This window comes from Sus scrofa, chromosome 10 (genome assembly GCF_054392235.1).
Source record: "Sus scrofa isolate SSC_HxYL_T2T_F1_AM1 chromosome 10, Sscrofa_HxYL_maternal_Yorkshire_Landrace_v2.0, whole genome shotgun sequence".
NCBI lineage: Eukaryota > Metazoa > Chordata > Mammalia > Artiodactyla > Suidae > Sus > Sus scrofa.
Window position 1 is genome coordinate 84,522,254 of NC_139392.1, and position 18,327 is coordinate 84,540,580.

Genomic DNA, 18,327 nt, shown 5'->3' on the forward strand with positions numbered 1-18,327 from the left:
ACAGAGCGATGACAGCTACATTTGATAGTTTTAGACATACCCCCTTTTAATAAGGTTTAATACCTATGGCTAATATTTTCAAATTAACATCTCCTGCTACCCACCCAATTTATCTGGTTACTAAACTTTTTATTGTTTCTAGACAAATCAGGCCCTTTGATGACTCTTTGTATTTGTGTACATTGTCCCTCTCTCATTTACTCTTCTCTACAAGTGAAATTCTATTCATCCTACATGACTCTATTCTCCCAACCGCCTACCACTGCAGAATGAGTGCCTAAATCACTTATTATCCAAACCACAGAATAACCTTTACTCTGACCAAGAGTTTATTCTCCCAACCTCCTACGACTACCATCAGACTGAACTAGTATTGATATTCATACTTCTGTATGAATACCTTCCCTTTTATACTGTAATACACCTATTCATATATAGGTCACCTTACTAGATGTCAGGCACTGTGAAGGGTCAAGAAATTATACTACTTGGAAGCAGATAAGTTGCCACAGTTTCATGGATGCTGAAAGAAGACATAAGACGCCTGGGTCAGAGACACAGGACTTTCTTATGTACATCACAGCATGAGCTTCATGTTCACACTGGTTTCCCATGTCTCCACCCCCCCCCCACACCATCAACAATGCCACAGGGGGGACATGAAGCAGCCAAAGTGATTGTTGAGCACAGAGTAGGTTTGTGCTATATCTCTTGAACGCTGAGCTCAGGAATCTCAATCTTTAATAATCAGCTGCTTTATATATGGGCTGTTTGCTATACAATATCCTTGATAACTGAGTCTGTAGCAAAAGCAATCAGTGCCTCTGTCTAAAAGATAAGCAGAAATGTGAGAGGCTCAGGGGGGATTTCTGCCGACACTAGATTGAAAACCTATTGAGTGGAATCCCTGTGTGGTTCAGCAGGTTAAGAACCTAGTGTTTTCACTGCAGTGGCTCAGGTCATTGCTGTGGTGCCGGTTCAATCCCTGGTGTGGGAACTTTTGCATATTGTGGATGCAGCCAAAAAAAAAAAACCTATTGAGCAACCGCTATGTGGAAAATGCAAGGGAATATATAAGAAGGCTGAAACATGTCTAATGGGATAATCGATAATAGATAATTGTGTGAATGAATGATTTGAAAGAATGGGAAATTACTGGGCCATATGGGTCTATGTAATGCCACAGTAGCCTTGTTTGTCTCTCTAGTTTCATATATATATATATATATATATTTTTTTTCCCTTTTCTTTTTAGGGCCACACCCATAGCACATGGAGGTTCCCATGGATGGGGGTCCAATCAGAGCTGTAGCTGGTGGCCTACAGCACACAGCCACAGCGATGCCGGATCTGAGCCACATATACGACCTACACCATGGCTCATGGCAACAGTGGATCCTTAACCCACTGAACAAGGCCAGGGATCAAACCCGCAACTTCATGGTTACTAGTTGTATTTGTTTTTGGTGCACCACAACAGGAACTCCAAGTTCCATGTTCCTATCGTGCAATCTAATGTTCTTGATTTGGGGAGTAAGCTTTGGAATCAATTATTAAATTGATTTCCGGATTGGAAATGGGCCTTATATGAATCTGATTGGCATGAGCCAGTGATCCTAAGGACCTTATAATTCCTAGACAGGAGTTATAAGGAGCCTCCGTGCTCTAGCCTCTTCCCCATTTTCTGGTCTTGGTGGTTCTCACTCTCATGGTGTATTCTGTGCTCTAGCCACATCAGTCCTCTAGCGCTTCCTTGAACGCCAGACCCCTTCATAATTCAGAGCCTTTCCAAAGGCATTCTTTGCTCAGAACGATTTTATGCTGACTCTTCTCCAAGAGTCCTTTAAGATTCAGCTTAAAAACTTCTTGTTCAGGAGAGCCAACCTGCTCCTCAGACTTGATTGGTTCCTGTTTATTTGGTACTTTTCCTTCATAACCCTTGTCACAAGTGTAGTCAGGTAATTATTTGCCTAATTGTTTATTTAATGTGTGTCTCCTCCACGTGACTATAAATTCTGGCTAGGTGGGGACCGTGAATATTTTGTACCACTTTACCTTTATAGCTGGTACAGTGCTTGAGATACAGTAAATCCTAATAAATAACAGCCGAATCAGTGAATGGGGAGCAATACTGAAGCTGATCTGACCACCCCTTACTACACTATGAAATATCAATCTGCCCCTGAGATAAAAGGATGACATCACTTGACAAGGCCTGCTCGTCAGCCCAGGTCCCGAAGTCAGCGGCGCCGCAGAAATAAGAAGAAAGAGACACAGAAATAGAGTGGGGATCAGGGAGCTACCGCCTTCAAGATGCAATAGCAACCCTCTGAGCCAACTCATGGTTTTCATTTACTATTTTCTATTTCCTTGTACGTGCAGGGGATATATCGGTATTTTACCTCAAACTTATTGGAAGCAAGATATGCTAGGACAGTCATTCCTAAGCACATAAAGTAATCATAAACATTTTAGCCCTTCCAGGCTATAATGTTGTTTGCTTGAAGTCATCTATGGCCTCTCCCATAAACCCCCCCAGGCTCCAGTCCTGAGAATGTCAGAGCTGATGGTTTTCCATCAGCAACACCAGTGCTTCAGCAATCTTGTTTTCAAGATGCCATTCTTTGATGTTGTTCTCATTCATTTTGCCTCAAGGGTCATGAGAGAGTCACAAGACTTTGTAAAGTATAGACTGACCTCTACAGCCATTCTATGGCGCCAGTCTTTTCTTTCCATTCTTTGTCATGTCGCATATTCAAGCCTCCAACAATCACTGTCATCACCTTATAGCTTGTGACGAGCAGACATCACTAAGTGTGCTCTCTCCTGTTGAGACTTGATGTGGAGCCCTTCTCAACACAATGGGGTGGCTGGGGAGTCACTAACGATTGACAAGGGTGGGCATGAGAGTTGAAATCCATTTGCTATTCTCGATATGTTTATTTTGTATTCCAGATGCATAGAGATGATTGATTCCATTATGAAGTCAATTTAACAAAAACATATGAGTCACTGCAGAGAATAAACACCTAAAATACACAGTGACTATCTGGCTCAGTCAGGATTCTTTCAACTGCAAATGGCAGAAACAAGTCTAAGCACCAGAGAAACCTAACAGTTCTGATAACTGGGAAATCCAGGGCGTAAGCTGTCATACATAGATCCTCTAAAACAGTACTTAAAAATTCTAATGTCCAGGGGAGTTCCTGTTATGGGTCAGTGGAAATGAATCTTACTAGTATCCATGAGGACACAGGTTTGATCCCTGGCTTCGCTCAGTGGGTTAAGGATCCAGTGTTGCTGTGAGTGGTGGTGTATGTAGGTCACAGATGGGGCTCAGATCTGGCATTTTTGTGACTGTGGTGTAGGCCAGCCAAGGAACCTCCATATGCCCCGGGTGCAGCCCTAAAAAGACAAACAAAACAAAACAAAACAAAAAAATTCTGGAGTTCCTGTCAAGGCACAGTAGTTAACGAATCTGACTAGGAACCATGAGGTTGCAGGTTCAATCCCTGGCCTTGCTCAGTGGGTTAAAGATCCGGCATTGCCATGAGGTATGGTGTAGGTTGAAGATATGGCTCGGATCCTGTGTTGCTGTGGCTGTGGTGTAGGCTGGCGGCTATAGCTCCGATTAGACCCCTAGCCTGGGAACCTCCATATGCCCTGGGAAGCGGCCCTAGAAAAGGAAAAAAAAAAAATTCTAATGTCCACACAAATCATCTAGAGATCTTATTAAAATGCCTTTTTTTGAGGGGGGAGCCCAACTGAGGGATATGGAGATTCTCAGGCTAGGAGTCTGATTGGAGCTGCAGCTGCCGGCCTACACAACAGCCACAGCAACACCAGATCGGAGCCTCATGTGCTACCTACACCACAGCTCATGGCAACGCCAGATCGTTAACCCACTAAGTGAGGCCAGGAATCAAACCCACATCCTTGAGACACCATCAGGTTCTGTGCTGAGCCACAATGGGAACTCTTTTTTTTTTTTTTTTTAAAGATTCCAGTGATAAGTGATATCATATTGTCTTCGGCTTACTTCACTCAGTATAATTGCTAGGTCCATCTATGTTGCTGCAAATGGTGTTATTTCACTCTTCTTTATGGCTGAATAATATTCCTGTGTGTGTGTGTGTACCACATCTTCTTTAGCTATTCATCTGTTGATGGACACTCAGGTTGCTTCCATGTCTAGGCTATTGTGAACAGTGCTGCATGTATGTTTTCAAATTATAGTTTTCTCTAGATATATTCCCAGGAGTGGGATTGCAGGATCATAGGATAATTCTACTTTTAGTTTTTTAAGAACCCTCCATACTGTTCTCCACAGTGGCTGTACCAATTCACATTCCCACCAACAGTGGAGGAGGGTTCCTCTATCTCCAAATCTTCTCCAACATTTATTATTTGCAGACTTTTTGATGATGACCATTCTGACTGCAGGTAAGTGATACCTCGCAGTTTCGAGTTGCATTTCTCCAGGGATTAGATGTTGAGCATTTTTTCATGTGCCTGTTGGACATCTGTATGGAGATGTTTGGAGAAATATCTGTTCAGGTCTTCTACCCACTTTTTGATTGTATGGTTTTTTGTTTGTTTGTTTTTTGATATTGAACCATATGAGCTCTTTGTGTATTCTGGAAATTGGTCAGTTACATTGTTTGAACTATTATCTTTCAGTCCACAGGATGTCTTTTCATTTTGTTTATGGTTTCCATTGCCATGCAAAACCTTTAATTATGTCCTATTTGCTTATTTTTTGTTTTATTTTCATTAATCTAGGAGACAGATCTAAAAAGATATTGCTCCTACTTATGTCAATGAGTGTTCTGCCTGTTTTCCTCTAGGAGCTTGATGGTATCTGGTCTTTTATTTATCATTCCAATTTTTAGTACACGTGCTGTTGAAGCGAGCACTGGTCTTACATTTAGATCTTTAACCCATTTTTAAATTATTTTTTATATGATGTTAGAGAATATCCTAATTTCAACCTTTTACATGTAGCTGTCCAGTTTTCCCAGAACCGCTTACTGAAGAGACTATTTTTTCTCCATTGTATATTCTTGCCTCCTTTGCTGTAGATTAATTGACATAGGTGTATGGGTTTATTTCTGGGCTTTCTATCCTGTTCTACTGACCTATATGTCTGTTTCTGTGCCAGTACTATACATTTTTTTTTTTTTTGGCTGTACGCACAGAATGTGGAAGCTCTCAGGCTAGGGATTAAACCCATCCCACAGCAGTGACAACACCAGATCCTTAACCCACTAGGCCACCAGGGAATTCAATGTCATACTGTTTTGATTCCTGTAGCTTTGTAGTATAGTCTGAAGTCAGGGGCCCTGATTCTTCTAGTTTCACTTTTCTTTCTCAAAATTGTTTTGGCTATTTGGGGTCTTTTGTGGTTCCATACAAATATAAAAATTTTCTAGTTCTATGAAAAATTCCATTGGTAACTTGATAGGGATTGCATTGAATGTATAGATTTTTGGGGGTAGTATAGTCATTTTATTTATTTATTTATTTATTTATTGCTTTTTAGGGCAGCACTCATGGTATATGGAAGTTCCCAGGCTAGGGGTTGAATTGGAGCTACAGCTGCTGGCCTACACCACAGCCATAGCAATGCAGGACCTGAGCTGTGTCTGTGACCTACACCACAGCTCACAGCAACGCTGGATCCTTAACCCATTGAGCAAGGCCAGGGATCGAACCTGTATCCTCATGGATCCTAGTCCAGTTCATTAACTGCTGAACCATGACAGGAACTCCGGGGTAGTACAGTCATTTTAACAATACTAATTCTTTCAATCCAAGAACACTTTATATTTTTTCATCTATTTGTGTCATTTTCAATTTCTTCAAATAACTTTTTTTTTTGTCTGCCACTTGGCCTACAGAGTTCCTGGGCCAGGAATCAGATCTGGCCCTGCAGCTGTAGCTGCAACAATGCCAGATCCTTAACCCATTGTGCCAGGCCAAGGATTGAACCTGCATTGAGTACTCCAGAGCCATCACCAATCCTGTTGTGCCATAGCAGGAACTCCTCAATTTCTTTCATTGGCATCTTTTTAGTTTTTAGAATACAGATCTTTGGCCTCCTTAGGTAAGTTTATTCCTAGGTATTTTATTTTTCTTGATGCAATGGTAAATGGGATGGTTTCCTTAATTTCTTTTTCTGATCTTTCATTGTTAGTATATAGAAATGCAACAGATTTTTGCGTATAAATTTTGTATCCTGCAACTTTTCCAAATTCATTAGTGAGTTTTAATAGTTTTCTGGTAGTGTCTTTAGGATTTTCTATGTATAGTATCATGTCATCTACAAATAGTGTCAGCTTTACTTCTTTTCCATTTTGGATTCCTTTTATTTCTTTTTCATCTCTGATTGCTGTGGCTAGGACTTCCAAAACTATGTTGAATAAAAGTGGTGAGAGTGGGCATTTTTGAATAGCCAAAACATGGAAACAACCTAAATGTCCATCAACAGAGGAGTGGATCCAGAAGATGTGGTACATATACACAATGGAATATTACTCAGCCATTAAAAAGAATGAAATACCAGCATTTTTTGCAACATGGATGGACCTAGAAACTATCATGCTAAGTGAAGTCAGCCATACAATGACACACCAACATCAAATGCTTTCACGGACATGTGGAATCTGGAAAAAGGACAGACAGAACTTCTTTGCAGAACAGATGCTGGCTCACAGACATTGAAAAACTTATGATCTCCAGAGAAGACAGTTTTGGGGGTGGGGGTTGTGCTTGGGCTGTGGGATGGAAATCCTGTGAAATCAGATTGTTATGATCATTATACAACTACAGATGTGATAAATTCATTTGTGTAATTAAAAAAAAGAAAGCAAAAAAAAAAAAAAAAAAAAAAAAGAGTGGGCATTTTTGTTTTATTCCTGATCTTAGAGGAAATGCTTTAGCCTTTTACCATTGAGAATGATGTTAGCTGTGAGTTTGTCATATATGGTCTTTTAAGATGTTGAGGTAGGTTCCCTCTATGCCCACTTTCTGGAGAGTTTTTTTTATCATAAATGAATGTTGAATACAGCGGCTGCTTTTGACATTGGTAGTAGTACAGCTAGTGTTCAACGTATTGCTCTAATTCTAGCACTCCAAAGGGAATGGCTACTAACTAGAGGGAGCAGACATAATAGAGCACTAAAGCAGATCTGTACTGACATCACACAAGTCATTTAAATGTCTGTGCCTGAGTAATAAAACAAGAAACTTGAATTCGGTGACCTTCAAAGTTATTTCCAGTCCAAATTGTGGAAGTTCTATAGAACCTAAATGAATCATGCTACCTATTAAGGAAAAGGACTTGTAAAGTCAGTATGAAAAGCTCTCTAGGGAGTTCCCATCATGGCTCAGTAGTATCAAACTCAACTAGTATCCACAAAAATGCGAGTTCGAGTTCATTCCCTGGCCTTGCTCAGTGGCTTAAGGATACAGCATTGCTGTGAGCTGTGGTATAGGTCACAGATGTGGCTCAGATCTGGTGGTGCTGTGGCTGTGGCATAGGCCAGCAGCTGTGGCTGATTCCACCCCTAGCCTGGGAACTTCCATATGTTGCAGGTGTGGCCCTAAAAAACAAAACAAACAAGCAAAAAAAACCCCTAATTTGATATTTTTTGTATTCCGTGTCTAATCTATTGGATCTTTGTAAATGATCTAAGCCAGAGGTCAATGGGCCTTCTAGGTAGTCCTACCCCAAATCTACTTGGGTCAAAATGTTTTCATTCAGCCTGTGTGAACTAATATTGATCTCATATTCTTCCCCCATGCATCCTCCCCTCTATATTTAATATAAAGTTTCATAATAAAAAACCTCACCACATTCAGGATTTGAGGTATTTTCTTTAAGAAAAAGAATGTGAACTTACACCTAAAAAATGTTAGGGCCCCACAGAAGGTCTTGGAAAGAAAATTCAAGCTTTATGGTAAATCATTTGTCTCTGACATCTGGAAGAGTTTAAACAGTCTATTAGCTGTACAAAAACAATGTTACGAAGAGACTAACACAAATACACATTTATAGCCCCACACATACATGCATGCACACACAGCCCAGGAGATTGTACAAGACATTATTTTAGCCTCTTGAATGGTTTTCTTCCTTTTCTTTCCTACTCTCTGCCTTCTCAGTCTTTTTGACTCATTTTTTTTCTGGTTGCCTAGAACCTTGATGTGGTGGGGAAGAAGGGATTTCTGCCTTTATTTTCTAGTTCTTAGCTCGTGTTAAAGAAATTTTAGGTAAGCATAGTGATGTGCAAATACTAGGCACTCAACAGATCAACGTCAAAGTAACTCACTTTATAGGTCAATACAGAATCAAGGTTTTACAGGTTTTTTTTTTTTTTGTTTTTTTTTTTTTTTTTGTCTTTTTAGGGCCTCACTTGAAGCACATGGAGGTTCCCGGGATAGGGGTCTAATCAGAGCTATAGCCGCCAGTCTACGCCAGAGCCACAGCAACACCAGATCCGAGCCGCATCTGCAACCTACATACAGCTCACGGCAACGCTGGATCCTTAACCCACTGAGCAAGGCCAGGGATCGAACCTGCAACCTCATGGTTCCTAGCCAGATTCATTAACCACTGCGCCACCACAGGAACTCTGAGTTGTAGTTCTTTAAATACATTGTGTATTAATCTCTTATCAGGTATATGATTTGCATTATTTTCTTCTAGTTCTTATTTTGTGTTAAAGAAATTTTAGGTAAGCATAGTGATGTGTAAATACTAGGCACTCAATAGATCAATGTCAAATTAATTCACTTTATAGGTCAATACAGAATCAAGGTTTGTCAGGGTTTTTTGTCATCTTTTTAGGGCCGCACTTGAAGCATATGGAGGTTCCCAGGATAGGGGTCAAATTGGAGCTATAGCTGCTGGCCTATGCCACAGCCACAGTAACGCCAGATCCAAGCTGGTCTGTGACCTACACCACCACTCACAGCAATGCCGGATCCTTAACCCACTGAGTGAGGCCAGAGATTGAACCCACATCCTCATGGATACTAGTTGGGTTCATTACTGCTGAGCCATGATGGGAACTCCCAGACTAGGGGGTCGAATCGGAGCTATAGCTACTGGCCTACACCATGGCTCATGGCAACATTGGATCCTTAACCCACTGAGCCAGGCCAGGGATCAAACCTGCAACCTCATGGTTTCACTGCGCCACCACAGGAACTCCCATTATCAAGATTCTTAAAGGTACACTCATGTTCTAGAAATGAAACAGTGTTACACTTAACAAAGGTTAAATATGATGCCGGGATTTAGGTTCCAAAAAATTAAATAATTTTATACAATAAAGGGAGTACAATTAGTGCTAGCCACAAGGTTTTTTTTTTTTTTTTTTTTTTTTTCCTTTTTTGCCACACAGGCAACATGTGGGAATTCCTGGGCCAGGGATTGAACCTACACTGCACAGCAGCAACCAGAGCCACAGCGGTGAGAACATAGGAGCCTCAACCTCCTAGGCCATTAGAGAACTCCCACAAGCTTTATTAAAAGCCATAAACCCGGCTCCTAAAAGAGGCAGCCTCTTTACAAAAAAAAAAAAAAAAAAAAAAAAAAAAAAAAAAAGAAAAAAATCAACAAACACTGTAATAAAAACATTTCACACATAAAAAATTAAGATTTTGGCATGAAACAATGTATTTTATATGTAGGAAGCTATGAAAGATGAGAAAAATATATATCCTGACCAATTACTGAAACAAAGATTTAAAAGGTTAGAGGGCTGGAGGCTAAATCAAAATGTGTGAGTTTGGGAGTTCCCGTCGTGGCGCAGTGGTTAACGAATCTGACTAGGAACCATGAGGTTGCGGGTTCGGTCCCTGCCCTTGCTCAGTGGGTTAACGATCTGGCGTTGCCGTGAGCTGTGGTGTAGGTTGCAGACGCGGCTCGGATCCCGCGTTGCTGTGGCTCTGGTGTAGGACACTGGCTACAGCTCCGATTGGACCCCTAGCCTGGGAACCTCCATATGCCTCCGGAGCGGCCCAAAGAAATAGCAAAAAGACAAAAAAGTAAATAAATAAATAAATGAAAAGAAAAAGAAAAATAGTTTAAAAAAAAAAAAGTGTGAGTTTGCTCGTATAAATACTCCTTTTGGCAATAAAGGAAAAAGGACAAATTATACCTGAATTGCCCTTACCTGGTTTTCAAAGCAAAGTGGTTATGACCAGGGATGGAACCTAGATCCCAGTGCTCACACCACCAAGCCACAGCGGGAACTCCAAACGAACAATCCTTCTATTTATTTTTTTATTTTTTAATTTTTCGGCTGCACCCACGGCATATGGAAGTTCCTGGGCCAGGAATCAAATCCCAGTGACTTAATGCCACAGTTCCAGCAGCTGTGCTGGGCCGGGCATCAAACTGGCAATGCCAGAGACAAGCCACATCATTAACCCACTGTGCCACATTGGGAACTCTGATATCTCATTTTAGATTTTACAATAATCTTTTTTTTTTTGTCTTTTTGCCTTTTTCTAGGGCTGTTCCCACGGCATATGGAGGGTCCCAGACTAGGGATCTAATTGGAGCTGTAGCCACCGACCTACGCCAGAGACACAGCAACACAGGATCCAAGCCGTGTCTGCAACCTACAACCACAGCTCGTGGCAATGCCGGATCCTTAACCCACTGAGCAAGGCCAGGGATCGAACCTGTAACCTCATGGTTCCTAGTTGGATTTGTTAACCACTGAACCACGATGGGAACTCCAGATTTTACAATAATCTTAAAGCATAAATATGAGAAACTGAAAAATCAGTTACTGGCATTTCTAATCAAATGCTTGAATTGTTTGCAAGGGATGACCCTGAAAGGTAGGTGATTTGCCTCAGGAGCTCAAGCTTCTATTGGAATCCTGTGCTGTGTGCTGGGAGAATTACACCGCAACCCAACGCCCCCAAAATATCCACATCCTAATTCCTGCAAACTGTGAACATATTAGGTCACATGGTAAAGGGGAATTAAGGTGGCTAATTCCCTGGTTTTGAGATGAGGAGATTATCCTGGCTTGTCCAAGTGGGCCCAATGAACTCACAAGGGTTCTTATAAGTGGAAGAAGGAAACAAAAGAAAGAATCAGGGAGATGGCAGCAAAAGAAGGACTCAACCAGCTATCGCTGGCTTTAAAGAAGGAGGCAAAGGGCCATGAGCCAAGGAATGCGGATGGCCTCTAGAAGGTGGAAAAGACAAGGAGATCGATGATTTCCTGATATTACCCCATAGAACTTTTAAGTCATCTGTTTTAAGCCGCTAAATTTGCGGGAATTTGTCATAGCAGCAAAAGGAAACTCCATGTACCTTTCCTGCCTTCTCTCTTCAGATCCCAGGTACTCTGTCACTCTGTCAAGAAGAGCAGGTACTCTTCCCCCTGCTCTCAAGGATTTGATATGACATTTATATCACAGTGTGTGTTGATGTAGCAGCCATACTTACATTTTAAGCCCTTGGTCTAAAGGAATCTAACTATAAAGACTGTATACTTTGGTAAAGGAAATTTCAGAATAAACAAGTAGGTAAGGAAGAACAATGTTTTTGAGTGATTACGATTTCCCCCAAATCACTTGAAGTTCAAAATCTGTTCCTCCAGCACATGGTCAACCTTGACCAAAAGGAAAGTTAGGATTTTTCGGTTTTAGCAGTCTAGACTTTTTTCTTCTCTTTACGATAACTCCTTTTTTTCTGAGCTAAAATGAGCTACATTGATTACTTAGAGACATTCTTTTTGTGTCAACACACACAAAAGAGATTTGGTTAACTTCTAAATTTAACTTAAAAAAATTAATTTGGCAATGTCCCTCATTAAGAAGCTAATTTTTATAAGGAAGTGGAGACAGGCATTGCCCATCGCTCTAGAAGGAGGAATTTCAGAATTCTGCCAATGGGGAAAGAAAGACGTGAACTTACCAGGTTTTTATCCTCTTATCTCTGCTAGTACACATTACAGCTGAGAGTAGTTCGGGATGACCATAATCTAGCATTGAACAGTTCAGAATTTTCCTCTACTGGGAGAACTCCACTGGAATTCTAATATTTCACAAAGCTTCCCTTTTCCTCCTGCGCTACGTGGATTATGCTTTTATTTTCTTTTCTCAGCAACTTTTCAAGCAGTGTCCTTGACGAAGGTTCCCGGTGTGACCTGCTCCTAAGAGTGGGTGTACAAAAGATGACCGTCTCTCCTACTGTAAAGCCCCGGGTTCCAAGTGAACGAAAATGAAACTCCTCTGTTCCAGACCTGGGCTTCAGCTATTCAGCTTTCCTCTCCTCCGTCACATCGCAGGTAGGGACAGCGCTGTGTCCCCGCGCAGACTAGGTCGCCGGGGAGGCGGCAGAGGGTAGGGCCTCCGGGGCTCGCGTCCGGCGACATCGAGGTGAGGTCCACAGGATGCTCTCGCGGGCCTCTGCTGGCGGCTGAGCTCGCCCGGACAGGTGACCGACACACAGAGGCCTGGAAAACCTTGATTACTCTCCAATTGATTGGCTTCCGGGAGCAGGCTCCGCGAAGCAGCTTCCGGCTTCCGGGCCGCGCCTTAGGCCACGCCCCAAACTTGGGCCTCCTCCCCACCCACCCTACTTCCTCCTCCCGGCCCCGCCCCTAAGCTCTGGCTCACCTCCATGCCCCGCCTCCCACTAGGCCCCGCCTCTCATGCCTCCCCTTCCCCACCCCGTTCTATTCAATTGTTGGATTGTCTGCGCCGCACTCCCGCCGGTGGCCGGCAGGGGGCGGGGTTCGAGCGTGGATTTCCCCCGGCGTCCCCGGGGAAGGGGCAGGCGCTGCGCGGCGCGGAGCCGGGCGGGCAGGCGACGCGAGGCCGCGTTGGGTCGCGCTCGGCGGGGAGGCAGCAGCGGCAGCATCAGCGCTGACGTGGGGCGACGTGGGACGGCGCCGGTCCCGGTGGGGCTCTTCGTCCCACCTCCTCGCGTCCGTAAGCAGTGACGAGGCCCGCTACGTAAATCGCTTCGCAGCGGGTAAGTGGAGCGCCGGCCGGCGGGGCCCGCGGAGCCTGAGGCGGAGGCGCTGGCGCCTGAGCGGGGGCGGGGCGGGTAGCGCGGGCGGTCCCCGCCGTTTGCCCCGCGCACCCGGCGGGCGCTTTCGGAGGGGCCAACGCTCCTGCTCCGAGGGAGGGGAGGCCGCGCAGGGCGGGCGGGCCCGCCAGGCGGCTCCCTCCGCTCCCCTCGCTCGCCCCAGTCGCCGCCTCCCGGTCCTCGCGGCCGGAGACCGAGCGAGCGGGATGCGGTCGCGGTGCTGCTGGAAGGCGCACGTCCCCCGCGCCCCCTTTGCGCCGGGACCGGCCGGCCTGGCGCGATCCCCGGAGCCGGAGCTGTGAGCGCCGCGCCTCCTCCGACGTCTTCCCAGCTGTCCCGAGTGTGAGCCGCTCACGCTCCCCGCACGGCCCGGGAAGCCGCTGCCGGCCCTGGGTTGAGCGATGCTGACCCTCGGGACCAGCCTCGGTCCCCACCCGGTATCCGGAGGCTCACACCAGTGGTTTCCGAACTCCTCTGCCTTTCCTGCCTAATTCGCCCGGCTGCAGCCGCCCTCCCTAGAAAAAAATACTAACCGAGATGCGCAGGGCCAGAGGTCCCCGATGTGAAGGTCGTGTTAGATTACTTTAATAACTCGTGCTCTGTAGTCTTTCCCTGGGGGTACCACCACATTTTTCTCCTAGTCTTGATCCTCCTTTTGGATAACACGCTGCTTTCCCTTCATAAGTCACAGTCTTTGAATTTTTTAACTTCGGAACTTTTTCTCCCCCAAGAAAGGCAAATTGCAAAAAATGTGTTTTGGCCAACTAATGCTAAGTAGTAAACACTGATGTTTAAAGAGCTGCTGATTGATCCAAAGACAACTTTTTAAAAGATATTTAAATGGTTTTGAACCTGGATGAGTATAAACACTGAACGCATTGTCATGTTAAGTGTTGGTAAAGACACAACAGTTTTGGTGCGTCGGTAAATAGTTCAGTGTAAGCACGTGCTTTGCCCAGTGACTTGCTGGTCCACCTGGGGTCGTTTTGGTGAGTGTGAAGCTGTAATTACACGTGTGTTTTCTGTACATATTTTGTAAGAGTGAGTGAATAAAATTTTTTGAATGTGTAAACACAGAGGAGCTCTTTAGTCTTTTTGTCTTCGCATTATCTCAGAAGGTTAATGAAGTGGTGAATTCAGCAAATTCCAGACTCCGTAGACTGCTTTTGTTTGCTACCGAGGCGAATCATTGCATGATTCAAATATGAAACTAATGTTTAGAATTATGGCCATTTCATGAAAAGTAGAAGCGTTTCACATTAGTCACATACATAAGGAAACCTGAGTGAATCTTTACCAGGATAGACGTGTATTCCTGATCCTGACTATTTTCTCCAACCTGGTATTCTCTACAAGTTAATATTGGGCCAGAAGAGTAAGCCGGGTTTATTGTGGAAGTGGATAATCTATTGGAAAGTGCTTAAATGCTGTGTCGCATTTAGATAGGCTTTAAAAATAAAACTGAACAATGCAAACACTTAACAGCTGAACCATTGATGTTTTGACATGAAGTCAACATTGGCCATTAAGGAGAGTTCCCGGGTGGCACAGCGGAAACGAATCCAACAAAGCACCATGAGGTTGCTGATTCGATCCCTGGTCTCGCTCAGCGGGTTAAAGATCCAGAATTGCCATGAGCTGTGGTATAGGTTGCAGACGCAGCTTGGATCCTGGTTGCTGTGGTTGTGGCCTAGGCCGGCAGCTGAAGCTCTGATTCGACCCCTAGCCTGGGAACCTCCATATGCCCAGGGTGTGGACTTAAAACAGTAAAAAAAAAAAAAAAAAATTGGTCATTAAGGAAATAAGCCTGAAATGTCTTTGAAATCTGTTAAGTATTTTTACTTTAATTCAACTGATGTTCAATTTTGAGAAGAGTTATTATTGTACAATGAATGCTCTCAGTATTATCAATACAAGTATATAGATAGTAAAAATACAGATTTCAGGGAAAGTGTTTCTCATCCATTTCATATGTAGGAATAAATATTTAAAATCATTTTGTCAATTTCTTTTTAAAGAACACATAAGGTGTATAAACTACTTTTTTTTTTTTTTGGCTGCACCCGCAGAATATGTAACTTCTCAGGGCAGGGATCTGAGCCACAGCTGTGGCAAAGCTGAATCCCTAACCCACTGCAGCACAGCAGGAATTCCTTAAAATACTTTTTACCATGGGAATCGCACAGTAAAGAAGGCCTTGTTTTTAAGAGTAAATCTTTTTTTTTTTTTTTTTTTTTTTTGTCTTTTTGCCTTTTCTAGGGCTGCTCCTATGGCATATGGAGGTTCCCAGGCTAGGGGTCCAATTGGAGCTGTAGCTGCCAGCCTAGGCCAGAGCCACAGCAACGCAGGATCTGAGCTGCATCTTGACCTACACCACAGCTCACGGCAACGCCAGATCCTTAACCCATTGAGCAAGGCCAGGGATCAAACCCGAAACCTCATGGTGCCTAGTCGGATTCGTTAACCACTGAGCCACGACGGGAACTCCCAAGAGTAAATCTTTCATTCATGAGTTTTCTTTTAATGATGCACTGGAATATCCAGTAGAGAACAAGGGGAAATGAAGAAAAAACCTAAGGATGGCATCAGTGGGACTTTATCTCGATATTACTCGTGAAGACAAGTTGAGTCCAGTCACACTGCAGCAAAAAAACAAGTTGAGTCTTGCTGGTATAATACAGTTACAGCAAATTTTTGAAAAATATCTACTTTGCAAACATCTTGACTGACTTTCCCAGGAGTGTTACAGGAAATTACTGGCAAGGTGCATGTGAAACAATTTTGCGGAAAAGCATTGGCTGGTAAATTATTTGGGACTGTTTAAATAACTGTCTCACTGATGAGGAAAGAAAACCTTACTGGAAACGTTTTGTGAGGCTCCTTTGAAGTCTCCCAGTTCTCCCCAAATGAATGGGAAGCATCTTTATACATACTTTCTGAATAGTGATACAACCCGACCAATCAAATGTTAAAATGAAATCCTGTGAAATTTTAACCTTGAGGCTCATGTGATTCTAATAGTTTTACTTTTGAGAATTGGAGAGAATAAACTTTTCAAAGTTATCTTAGTGAAAAAAAAAATTATCTTAGTGAACCTTTAAAACAAACAAACAAAAAAACACAGCATATTTAAAGGTAGACTGTCCTAACTCAGAAGGTCAAATGTCATAGAGTTTTGTTCATATTCTCAGTCTCAACTTTTTTCATTGATGCACAAACATTATTTACTTATTTAGCCTAGAAATGCTTAGGGATTTGTATCTAGCACTGATTCTGATGAAAGCTCCCACCTCTGGAATTGGGACAACTATATAATGCATAAAGACACTTAGGATGCTTTTAGGCCTTTTAAAATTGATGGAGGAGTTAAATTTAACTTATTTAGGCATTTTTCTGCACTTACATACTAGTTTTGTTTCTATACACAAGATAGGACCAACGTTGAAATTAATCTTTCTGAACTCTAGCTGATTCAAGTGTCTCATCTACTCTTTCTCAGATTTACTAATTAGTAGTCAGTGCACTTGTACTTTATGTGTAGTAAGTTTTGAAATATACTTAAAATGCAGTAGTGTAGCATGCTGTTGAAAAGTAAAACCCTGCAATGATTAGTCAAGCATGTAACTCCCCCAAGAGATGGAAAGTTTTGTTTCCCTTCTTGAAGTGGTACAGGGGTAGGGGATGAGGGGGGTTGTGCTTGGAGAGGTGAAGACAGGTCAAGATTATTTGAATTTCATTTTTCATTTCCTCCTTAGTAATCAATTCTGCTGTTCATTGACTGAAATAGACAAAAATAGGCACCAGGTGGGAGATGAATCAAAAAAGAGATGCTTGAATAGTCAGTGCTTTGGTGATTGTTGTAAAGAGTTAAGATTTTTAAAATAATAATAGGTATCTGAAGCAATTAAACTGGAGTGACATGGAATTTGTATCCGAATGCTGTCTAATTTTCTGTATGATTCATATTCAAAATAGTAAAGACAGTATTTACAACTATTGCAAATAATTATTTATAAGAACTGCTCCTGGGCACTTCTATTTTTATACAAAAGTGTAAAAATTGCTATTTGAAAGTTATTCTGGGAGTTCCCAATGTGGCTCAGTGGTAACAACTGGACTGGTATCCACGAGGACTTGGGGCTGATCCCTGGCCTCCCTCAGCGGGTTAAGGATCTGATGTTGTCATGAGCTGTGGTGTAGATCGCAGACCAGGCTGGGATCTAGTGTGGCTGTGGCATAGGCCAGTGGCTACAGCTCTGATTTGACCCCTAGGCTGGGAGCTTCCATATGCCAAGGGTGCAGCTCTAAAAAAAAAAGAAAGTTTTTTGACTTTGCTTCACAGAGATTACAAAACTTCTAAAGTGGCATAATTTCCTGTTACTGCTTTATTGCTTTGTTTTTCCTCTGCTCATCTCCTTCACCTAAAATGCATAAAAAGCCATAGGCTCAGTCCTATCAACTTCATTTATATGGCTCTTTGTAATTACAGTTGACTCTGCTGACCTCTGCCTCGTTATCCCTGTATAATTGATCCCTGTAAATTATCCCTGTATGATATTTACTCCTCCCAAACTTAGTTACCAATAGCCTACTGTTGACCAGAAACCTTACCAATAACATAGTCAGTTAAAACATATTTTGTATATGTGTTATATACTGTATTCTTACAATAAGGTAAACTAAAGAAAATATGTTTTAAGAAAATCATAAGAGAAATACATTTATAGGACTATACTGTATTTATTGATACAATAAGTTTATATTGTCCGTTTACAAGGTGAATCTTGTCAGTACCTGTATCAATATTGTCTTAGATGATACAAAACACTGTAGATGTTATACGTATTACTAACACTAGATAGCAAAAATTGAAAGAATGTGAAAAAGAAACTTGTATTTATTTACAGATATAACGATTCATACATTGATAGCAAAGAAGCAGCAAAATGATTGCTTTATGGTCCCCTAGTATCATCAGTAGGCTTGCTTCATAGTAGCCTAGCCCATACACTAATGATTCTATCATTAGAAAAATGTATGGCATACAGTGTTGCAGTCACATGCATAATACAGTATTGGAAACACTGTTACATTTTTTAAAAGTCACTTACTGTGGCAATAACTGATCCACAGTTTCTCCAATTATGAGAGGCATACTGTACAGTAATGTAATTCTTTGAATGCAAAGTTATAAAACAGTAAGAAAATTAACACATTATTAGTTTTATAGTTATATCAAATACCACTCATGGGGAGTTC

General features: G+C 42.3%; 2 protein-coding genes across 18 annotated transcripts in view; one reads left to right on the forward strand and one right to left on the reverse strand.

Moving 5' to 3' along the window:
• CUL2 (cullin 2) overlaps positions 1-12,541 on the reverse strand; it is a 128,872-nt gene extending 116,331 nt beyond the window's left edge. The window contains exon 1 of the mRNA XM_084980493.1: positions 11,950-12,541. The gene's annotated coding sequence lies outside the window, so the exon portion shown is untranslated. The remainder of the gene's footprint in view (positions 1-11,949) is intronic.
• A 433-nt stretch (positions 12,542-12,974) lies between these two features.
• The window catches only part of CREM (cAMP responsive element modulator), a 65,622-nt gene continuing 60,269 nt past the window's right edge, over positions 12,975-18,327 (forward strand). For all 17 annotated transcript variants that reach the window (XM_003482828.5, XM_005668185.4, XM_005668187.4 and 14 more), the window contains exon 1: positions 12,975-13,011. The gene's annotated coding sequence lies outside the window, so the exon portion shown is untranslated. The remainder of the gene's footprint in view (positions 13,012-18,327) is intronic.